At 40.1% G+C, this 11,320-nt stretch overlaps 1 long non-coding RNA gene across 1 annotated transcript; it reads left to right on the forward strand.

The window, feature by feature from the left end:
- The first annotated feature begins 2,048 nt into the window (after positions 1 to 2,048).
- Positions 2,049 to 8,438, forward strand: LOC119864443. Its single transcript, XR_005373969.1, has 4 exons — positions 2,049 to 2,103; positions 4,913 to 5,019; positions 6,147 to 6,313; positions 7,598 to 8,438. It is a non-coding gene; the product is annotated as an uncharacterized LOC119864443 (long non-coding RNA).
- Positions 8,439 to 11,320: the final 2,882 nt, after the last annotated feature.

Raw genomic sequence — 11,320 nt, forward strand, 5'->3', positions numbered from 1 at the left:
AGGTATCCACCATCACAGTATCATAAAGACTAGCTTCAGTGCCTTAAAAATCCTCTATGCTCCACCTATCTATCCCTCCCAAGCCCAAACTCCTGGCAACTACTGATCTTATTTTTGTCCTCATAGTTTTGCCTTTTCCAGAATGTCACATGGCACATTATAGTCTTTGTGAGGTTCATTTCCAGCTCAGATCCATCCCTGTTTCTAGAGAGGAAGCCTCTGCTATAGACTGAATGTTTATGTCTCCCCAAAACCCATATGTTGAAATTCTCACCCTGAAGGTGATGGTATTATGAAGTGGGGCCTTTGGAAGGTATTTAGGTCATGATGGTGGAGTCCCCATGAATGGGACTAGTGCCCTTACAGAAGAGACTCTTGTCCTTCCCACCATGTGAGGACTTAGTGAAAAGATGATTGTCTATGATCCAGGAAGTCAGCTCTCACCAGACACTAAATTTGTTGATGCCTTGATCTTGGACTTTGCAGCCTCCAGAACTATGAAAAATAATGCATAATATTTTTGTTATAGCAAAACCCCCTCCTAAGTTTCCAATTGAGGACCTGTGGTGTCCACTGTGACCCTTTCCTCCTGGTGAGTCTTTTGAGACTCCAAAATCTTAGCTGTACTTTCACAGACGTTCTGCTTAGTTTCTTAATATCCTGTCCAGGCAGGATCGGAATTTGGGAAAACAGGTCAAGTGTCAGGCTCGATTTTCCACCCACTCTTCTCACTGGCAACCCAGACTCCTAAGAATCCAACTTTTCTCTCCAGTTCCCAAAACTGCCAAAAATTCTGTTGCCTTCTTGGCCTCTTGGTGACCTCCTGCCCACATCCACAGCCTGGCCCTTGGCTTCTTGCCCAGTGCTCAGAGTAGGCAAATGCTATCTTACCAGAGGAAAAAATCAGTTGCAGAATGCCAACTCTCCTAAGTTTCTTTCTTCTCCATAATCTTGTTGTTCAAGGATGAGTTTCCCCAGAAGTTCCTCTCGCCTTCAGGCAGATATTGTTTTGTGTACTTTATGCAGCTTTTGTAAACATCCACGGAGAGAGCGCTGGCCTTCACCTTGGTTGAAGGTGGCAGTCCTAACATATGTTCATGATAGATGTTTTTGTATTCCTTAGTTATTCCATGAAGATTAACAACAATATAAACAGTTTAGCCAAGCAATTTACCTATTCTATAAACCACATGGCTGATTTTATGGATGATTCGTCATTTGCAAGTAAATCTGTACTTTAATTAATTTAGTTTAGCATGTTGTTACCTTAACATATTTGAACATCTCATGTGTAAATACTTGTGAATTTTCAAATGAATTTTCAAATTAATAATCTGGTGATCATAATCACCATATTTGTTTAGTATTTAGTATATGAATTTCAACTAACCAGTAGAGATACTATGAAAATATGATTTTATTTTTTTGTAAGTCAACTTAATTTCTGTCTTGGGCTTCCATTTTACTTGGGTGGCAGAAACTTAGTCTTGGTTAATTTGTGGATTTCCCTAAGATTGTGTTTAAGTAAGAAGGGACTTATGTAGTACCAAAGCATCAGGGTTGGGAGGGATCTAATGCTTAATGTCATCTGTCCAGGATGTATCCAGGGACATAAGAATAATCCAGTCTCCCCATTCAGTAGTCCAGCCTGGCATTTCTTAACCATCACTCTTATTTATAAGGCCCCTTTAGATCTGCTGTGTTTCTCCATTTACCTTTTTTTTTTCATTCTTGAATATGCGAGAAACTCTCTGGTGCTCCTGAGCCAGTCTAGTGGAATGAGATTGTCCTAGCTGTCTAGACACTGTACCTGTTTGTTTGTTTGTTTTTCCCTATAGGGCTTTCTGCCTCCCTGGAGTTAAGTTCTTTTTTTTTTTTTAATTTTTATTTATTTATGATAGTCACACATAGAGAAATAGAGGCAGAGACACAGGCAGAGGGAGAAGCAGGCTCCATGCACCGGGAGCCCGACGTGGGATTCGATCCCGGGTCTCCAGGATCGCGCCCTGGGCCAAAGGCAGGCGCCAAACCGCTGCGCCACCCAGGGATCCCTGGAGTTAAGTTCTGACTCTTTTGGATCAGTCTCCCAATTTCAAGGCAAAGGTAGAGGGATGATTCACAATGCTTTTCCCCAATATTTTGTTTTTACTATGCATCCTTTCAATTTTCCTAAACAGTTACATTTTTGGAACTCAAAATCCAGCAATAGTTTGCTCTCTGTTGTCCCATGTATTCCCTGGAGCAATGATAACAGATTAACCTAGCTGGAAAGGGGACAATGAAATACTGGTGAGAAAAGCAAAGCACAGCATTGGTTACTATTTAAAAAAAAAAAAAGATTGTACTACATTCATTCAATAAACCCTTAATTATTGAGCTCCTAACGTATGCCAGGCAAAATGCTGGACACTAGACTGTAATGATGAATGAGATACAGTCCTCAGTTCAACTGCCTCCAGAGCCAACGGGAGACACACACAGACAAGAAAGAGACAGTTTCAAGATTTCTGGTGAAATACGGCAGAGTAAACACACATTTACTCATCCTCCCACCTCAAATTTTATAAAAGTAACAGTATGGGGTTTTCTGTTGTTTGTTTGTTTGGCACAAACCCATAAAGGCAAAGAGAGAGAGAGAGAGAGAGATACTTATAAGTAGAGGATATGGCAGCAATGGAATGTTGGAAACTAGAAAGCAGATGAACTAGTGGCAAAACTGAATTAACAATTAAAACTCAGGAAAGCTGAGAAGGCTGATTGAACTACAGGAGCTCAGAAAGATTTAGAAATACCAGAATAGGGGTACAGATGGTGTTGACAGTGGGAGGGCTAGTTGCAGGTCTGTAAGAGAAATGAATTTTCAGCCAAATTTCTACTTTCCAGGTGAGAAAGTGGTTGAGTCCACTAGGGGAGGCTAACTAAACAAACAAACAAACAAACAAAAAATGACACAAACAAAAACAATAAAACAACCTAGCCAGAGCACCCTACAGGGATGTGTACCTGCCTATTCCAATCAGGTTATTTTCTTTCTTTAGTTTTAGTTGTGAGCAGACAGCCAAGGATTACCAGGCAATTAAGGAAAGCCTAATAGAATCAATAGAATCAATAGAATCGACCAATAGAATCAAATCAAGCTAACATGTGAAGAAAATAGAGATTATGTATGGAGCAGAAGAAAACTTTAAAAACAAACTTTATAGTTCATATCCACATGTGGTAGAAAGAGATATCGCATCTGGACAAAATGAGAAGGGCTCTAGAATGAAACTTCAGAAAACAAAAATTGCCCTTTGAATTTAAATAGAAAATTTTGGAAGAAAGTTTGGGAGATACATTTCTGGAAGAGACAATCTTCCAGAAAATCAATCAAAAATAAAGAAATGGAAAATGGAAGGGAAAAGGAAAAGATTGGCGATCAGGAGGCCCAACACTCTAATAAACAGGAATTCTAGAGAGAGCGAATACAAAAGATGGGGTAGGGTACTTTTGAAGAAATAATGAAGAAGATTCCCTGAATAGATGGTATGAGTTTGTAGCCTGACAGAGCTCCCTTATGCCCTACATAATGCGTGCCATGACATAACTCACACTGAAGCATGCTATTGCAACATTCCAGAACTTTGGAGATAAAGAAAAGATCCTACAAATTCTTGGGGATTAAAAACATACAAAAGATCCAGAATCAGAAAAGCACCAGATTTTTCACCTACCCCATGAAAAGCTAGAAGTCAGTGGAGTAATCCTTTCGAAATTCAGATGGAAAATTGTTCTAGATCTTGATTTCTGTTCTGCCAAATTTTCTAACAAGTGTGAAGACAGAATAAAGACATTTTATTCAGGCATGTTTTAAGACTTTTTACCTCCTTAAGATATTTGTAAATGACTTATCTGATAAAGTGCTAAGAATCAAAATCTTTAAAGAATTTGTCAAACTCAGCACCCAAAAAACAAACAAAAAAAATCTAGTCAGGAAATGGGTAGAAGGCATGAACAGATATCTCTCCAAAGAAGACATACAAATGGCCAACAGACACATGAAAAAATGCTCCACATCACTGGGCATCAGGGAAATACAAGTCAAAACCACAATGAGACACCACCTCACACTAGTCAGAATGGCTAAAATTAACAACATAGGAGAAACAATAGGTATTGGCGAGGATGCAGAGGAAGGGGAACCCTTTTATGCTATTGGTGGGAAAGCAAACAGGTGCAGCGGCTCTGGAAAACAGTGTGGAGGTTTATCAAAAAGTTAAATATATATATATAAAAAGTTAAATATAGAACTACCTGATGATCCAGCAATTAATTGCACTACTAGGTCTTTATCCAAAGGATACAAACATAGTGATTTCAAGGGGCACATGCACCCAACCTTTACAACAGCAATGTCTGCAATAGCTAAAATATGGAAAGAGTCCAGATGTCCATGATGGATGAATAGACAAAGAAGATATGGTATATATATATATACAATGGAATATTACTCAGCCATCAAAAATAATGAAATCTTGCCATTTGAGATGATGTGGATAGAACTAGAGAGTGTTATGCTAAACAAAGTAAGTCAGAGAAAGACAAATACCATATGATTTCACTTATATGTGGTATTTGAGAAACAAAACGGATGAACATAAGAGAAGGGGAGGAAAATAAGATGTAAATAGAAGGAGAAAAACCATAAGAGAGTCTTAATTACAGGAAACAAACAGGATTGCTGGAGGGGAAGGGGGTGGAGGGATGGGGTAACTGAGTGATGGGCATTAAGGAGGGCATGTGATGTTATGAGCACTGGGTGATACGTGCAACTCATGAATCACTAAATTCTACCGCTGTACTTAATAATGCAGTATATATAACTTAAATTGAATTTAAAGACAAAAGAAAAACAATATTATCTCCTTTTCAGGAAAATACTGGAGAATGTGTTCCACAAAACAAGGAAAGAAACCAAGAAGAAGATACAGGATCCAGGAAACAAGACCTGAACCAGTAATGAGGCAAAGGGATGTCCAGGTAGGTTGACCAATTGTTCCAATTTGTCTAGACCTGAGGAAGGGGTGTGCGAGATGTGGGATTTTCAGCTTTAAAACTGGGCCAGTCTCGGAAATTAGGATGAGTTAGGTTATCCTACATCTAGGGTAACAGTGAGGAGAAGTCTCAGGCAGGGGGCTGGCAGCAGATATAGAACAACTGGACCAGACAGGATGGAAAGCTTGCTTTGGAAGGGTTGTCTGGAGGGGTGCCTGGGTGGCTCAGTGTGAATGTTTGTCTTTGGCTCAGATTGTGATCCCAGGATCCTGGATTGAGTCCCGCATCAGGCTCCCTGCAGGGAGCCTGCTTCTCCCTTTGCCTATGTCTCTGCCTCTCTCTGTGTCTCTCATGAATAAATAAATAAAATCTTTTAAAAAATAGAAAGGTTGCCTATAAAATACATCCAGGGGAAAACACATACATTCAGACTTAACATACGTGTGTGTCTGTATTTTCTGGTGAATTTGCATGTATTAAATATTAAAGAAATTCCTCTTTTGGGAGGAATTTAAAGATAATTAAAGGCACACAGGCAATGATACCAATGAGGGTAGTGGAAACAATAGGGAAAACAAAAAACTACAGATGAAAGAAAGCGAAATTGGGACATTAACATGGCTCTTCAATGAATTATATTTACATAATTGTGCTAATGTAAGCACTAAATATTGCTCTGCCTAGAAGTTCTATCTATTGTACTAGTGGAGAAAGAGTGAGCAAGAGAGAGAGTGTGTGAAGAAAGTTCATAAATCATTGTCTTCAATGCTATGGAGTCAATAGGTCCTATAAAAAAGCACATGTTTAAAAACATGGAGACTAATTCTAGAAAAAAAATAGTTAAAAGAGTTGAAAAAATCTACTTTTGAAAAATGGAACTTAATAGTAGGAGCAAGTAAGGGGAGAGACTTAAATTTTAAACATATTAAAAAACTTGACTTATAGAATTATGAACATGAATGTCTTTGAAAGAATATTTTTAAAAGTAGTTATACTTAACAGCTTATATTTTAACTTCATTTGTATAATTGTCATTCAGTTTTTAATTTTAATGCAATCAAATGGGTTAGTTTTTCTTTTTTTTTAAGATTTTATTTATTTATTTGATACAGAAAGAGAGAGTGTGCACAAGCAGGGGGAGCAGCAAGCAGAAGGGGAGCGAGAAGCAGGCTTCCCCATCTCAGAGGGGAGCACATGGTGGGGCTCCATCCCAGGACCCTGGGATCATGGCCTGCTCTGATGCCAGAGGCTTAACTGAGTGAGCCACCCACATGCCCAGGTTAGTTTGTCTTTTATGATTTGTTTTTTGATGTCTTAATTCCTTCATGACTATGATACCAAAACATAAGGTACAGTGAAAGAATTGTTGGAGTACATGTATTAAATTTGAAACATACCAAGAAATACGAGTAATGCTATATATTGTTTTTTTTTTTTAAGATTTTATTTATTTATTCATGAGAATACACAGAGAGGAGAGAGAGAGAGGCAGAGGGAGAAGCAGGCTCCATGCAGGGAGCCTGACGTGGGACTCGATCCCGGGTCTCCAGGATCACGCCCTGGGCTGTAGACGGCGCTAAACCGCTGAGCCACCGGGGCTGCCCTATATATTGTTTTTGATTAAAAACACAAATAACTAAGATATATAAGCAGGGAATCACAATGGCAGTACTATTCTGTGTCTAACATTTTAATGTTGGGATCCCTGGGTGGCGCAGTGGTTTGGCGCCTGCCTTTGGCCCAGGGCATGATCCTGGAGACCCGGGATCGAATCCCACATCAGGCTCCCGGTGCATGGAGCCTGCTTCTCCCTCTGCCTCTCTCTCTCTCTCTCTCTCTGTGTGTGACTATCATAAATAAATAAAAATTAAAAAAAAAAAAAGAAGGCAATAAATAAAATATGTGTAATGAACGAGGTGTTAATTGTAACAAGGTTTTAATTGGTAACAAAGTATCACTTTAAGTTTTTCTATAGTTTGAGATATTTCACAGTTAAAAAGAAAATCAACAGGCAGCCACAATATACAGATATACTTTATCTGTATATATTTATGTAAAGTATATATTTATGCAATACATATATATATTTATGTAAAATATACTGTATCTGTATATACAGATACAATATACTTTACCATAGCCCAAGGTACTTGGTACTAGGGCGCCCAGAGAAAGGCACCTAACCCAGATTAGGGGTGTTGGTTAGGAGAGACTTCACAAAGCCAGGGCATCCAAGCTACCACCATTTAGGGAAACACTGACAGCGCTGGAGGTGAGGGGCTTCTGTATTTCCCTAAGAAATTAAGGGGCATTTGGGATATGCGTGTTGGGCAAAAAAAAAAGACCCTACAAACCATGTTCCCGAGGTAAGTGTGAATCGTAAAGGGTGTTGAGCAGCAAGGCCAAAGGGAATCCCAGGAGACCTGGTGAAGAACCTGGTGTCTGTATTTAATTGGTAGAAGCTCGAATTCTATACAAAATTGTCCCAACCTCCTACCCCCGCAACGATGCCTTCTGCCTCACTGAGCCTATAGTTTGTGCCTTTTCTGCCTTGTCTTTCTAGGTGCGAGCACAGTGCCCTGGCTCCTAACTGCTCTCCCTGATGTCAGGTGCAGGCCGCTGGGCTTCTCCGGTCTGGGCTAAGTGTGTCAAATGCTCCCTTTTCTGTTCCAACGGCGGCTCCCATGTGTCCCTCTGCAGTCGCAGTTCACAACTGTGAAGGATTTGTCAGTGTGTTTTTCCCTTTTAGTCTCCTTTCTGTGCCAGCACCCGTCCTCCTCTGCACGTGTGCGATTCCTGGACGCTGAGTCACGCTCGGGGCAGCCGGCCAGGGCCTGGACTCCTTTGCTGAGCCCTGCTCCCTGGGCCTTCCTGCTGTGCGGAGGGTCCCCTGCCTGTGTGTGTGCTGAGCAGGGCAGGCTCAGAAGTGAGAATTGCATGCTTTTCTACCCAAGTCCGGCTCGAGAGAGGAATGGGCTTGTGGTAAGAATCAGTGTGTATTTATCATGGCTCTGGAGGCTTGGGGTTTATTTTCCTCAAAGGTAGCTTTCTGAAATATTTGGAAATATTTGCTTAGTTTCACTTGTGTGATGTGGAGGCTCTTTCAATTTGGTGTCCCGAATCCCCTGTTTACACCTTCTAAAGCAGAAGTTATCTTTCTAGTGGGGAAACATAATTCAGTTTTGATATTAGGCAATATTTTTAAATGCTGTCTTTTTTAGAATGAGCTAAAATTTACATAAAGTGAAATGAATATAGGTAAATCCTAAATCACGGGTTTTGATAACTATATACTCCTATGTGGTTGTCACCCAAATCAAGTAAAGAATGTTTCCATTGCTCCCAGAAAATTCTCCTGTTCCTTCTATTAGTCAACTTTACCCCTATAAGAACTGCTCTTTTTCTTTTTTAAGATTTTATTTATTATTCATGAGATACACACACACACACACACACACACACACACACACACACACACACAGAGGCAGAGACATCTGCCTTCTCCCTCCGGGAGGGAGGGAGAAGCAGACTTCCTTTGGGGAGCCTGATTCCATTCTTGATCCTGGGACCCTTATCCCAAGAGCCTGGGATCACAACCTGAGCCCAAGGCAGGTGCTCAACCACTGAGCCACCCAGGCATCCCGGCTCTCGGTTTCTATCACTATAGCCTAGTTTTCATGTTGCTGAACTTCATGCAAGTGGAATCCGAGAGAATGTATATTTTTGTGTCTTATTTCTTTTATTCAACATGTTTTTGAGATTATTCCACGTTGTGACCTTTTCTATTGCTGAATACCATCCCAATACATGAGTATTCCATTTATTTATCTATTCTCATTTTGATGATGATTGTTCCTACACACTAAATTTTAAAATAAATAAACTGTTTAAGTTTAGAACTTTCCTTTATAGTGGAGAGTTTTCTTTATGAAATCAAAATTACATTCCTAACTGATTATCTAGAAAATTGGAATTAGATTCTCTGTTCGTATTCTGTAGACTTTGATTCTTTGAAAGATAGAAATTGGAATGTAAAGGAAAATGTGTTTTGGTGGGTCCCTCAGTTTCCATTCTGAATCTTTAAAGCCACATTAAATAATAATAGAACTTTGAACTCTTCCTTTGTGTATTACTGTATGAATATCGAGCAGCTAATTCACCCAAACGCATTTTTAGAGAAGGGAGGATCAGAGGGAGAAGGAGAGAGAGAATCATCAGCAGGCTCCACACTCAGCACTAGCCCCCCCCCCCCCCCCAACGAGGTCCTGGATCTCACAACTTTGAGATCATGACCTGAGCTGAAATCTGTTGGACACGTAACTGACTGAACTACCCAGGCAACTCAAACACATTTTTTAAACACAATCATTTTTACTGTGTTTCCAAATCAAAGTGCAGAAATAAAACAATTCATAGACATCATTCAAAAGCAAGAGCTTGAGTTAGAGACTGAGCCCCTAAACTTGGAACTTGGATCTAGAACTTCATTCATGTTGCCCTCTGTAGCTAAACTATTTGAATTAGTCATCTGTTGCTCTGTAACAGAATCCCCAGACTTGGTGGCTTAAAACAGAAAATATTTTTTTTAATTTTGTCATTTCTGTGGGTCAGAAATTTAGGAGCTGGTTAGCTGAGTAGAGGTGGCTCAGGGTCTCGCATGAGGTTACTGTCAAGAAATCAGAATGTATGATGAAGAGGAATCTTAAGAAAGAAAAATGAGAGAAAAGATGCTTATGATGGGTCTTGAAGGAGGAATAGGAGCTCACCCCTGAACTAAGAGAAATGTACGGGAAGGAAGGTAGAGGCAGGCAGGGGAGATAAAAATGCAAAACCAGGAACCTTTAAATAGTTTATTAGCAAGAAAGCAGCCAGTGGGAGTAAATCTGGTAGAAAAGTTCAAGAAAGTCATTATATATGTTGTTAAAGAATTCTGACTATTGGGGCACTTGGGTGGTTCAGTGGTTGAGCATCTGCCTTTGGCTCAGGTCCTGATCCCAGAGTCCTGGGATGGAGTCGTGAATCAGGCTCCTCTTCCCGCAGGGAGCCTGCTTCTCCCTCTGCCTATATCTCTGCCTCCCTCTCTGTGTCTCTCATGAAAAAAGGAAATAAAATCTTAAAAAAAAATTCTGACTATTTTCCGTAAGCAATTTGGATCTGCTGAAAATCTATTGATTTGCATTTAGAAGGTAAATTAGAGGAGAAAGTAAGAGGCTAATGGAAGACTATTGTAATACGAGGTGGGGAGAGGGAGCCAATATAAGACAAGGAGAGCTGTTATTAGAATCTGCTCCTTCATAGGTGATGGTGGATGGGGTTGGTGAGGGACGTGAAGGATGTAGAAGTACTGCTAGAGTTGTGCATGAATGATTAACACTGATGTCTTTAACCAGGGCAGGGAATGTGAAAGAAAGAGTTAATCTTAGAGGCAAAATGATGAGTTAGGTTTGGACATGTTGGCTTTGAGTTAGCCATAGGATATCCTTGTTGAGATATGAGTAACAGACAGGTAGACAAATGAGTCTAGAGTTCATTTGGTGATTTAGATGTGTAGTTGGCAATGGGCAGGCTTGCTGCAGGCTGAGTGACATGGAAACAAATGGAACATGGAGCTATAGCTCAGCAAGAAATCCCTCACATAGATCTGTGCTTCTCAACTGGGACAATTTTGCCCCACAGGGGACATTTGCCAATGTTGGGAGTTATTTTTATTTGTCACGATGTGTGTGTGGGAGGTGCTACTGACAAATAGTGGGTAGAGTCTGGAGATGCTGCCCAACACCCTACAATGCACAGGACAGCTCTGTTTGTCCCCTACAACCAATAATTATCCAGCCCAAAAGGTCAATTGTGCCATGGTTGACTCAGAGGAGCACGTGACTCTTGATCTTGGGCTTGTGAGTTCAAGCCCCATGTTAGTTGTAGAGATTACTAGAAAATAAATAAACAAATGAATAAATAAATAAACAAACTTTAAAAAAATAATGGCCATGGTTGAGAAACCCTGATTTACAAAAATAATCTCTTCTAGGAAATTCTCTACCAGATCATGTGATTATGGTGCGGGGTGTGACTAGGGTCCAATCAGATTTTTCCAAGTTGAACTTTCCCAAGTTCAACTTGGGAAAGAAAGCTTTTATAAAGCTGGAAGAATGTGATCCTGAGGTAATGGTAGCCATGTTTTGCCACAAGGAGAAAGCTGGTGTATGAGAGAGAAAAAAGATACAGAGAGAGCTATGTGCATATCATCTATCCTACTTCCCCTTTATTGGCATTTCTGTTTTTTTTT

The sequence above is a fragment of the Canis lupus genome, chromosome 19, assembly GCF_011100685.1.
Source record: "Canis lupus familiaris isolate Mischka breed German Shepherd chromosome 19, alternate assembly UU_Cfam_GSD_1.0, whole genome shotgun sequence".
Lineage (NCBI taxonomy): Eukaryota > Metazoa > Chordata > Mammalia > Carnivora > Canidae > Canis > Canis lupus.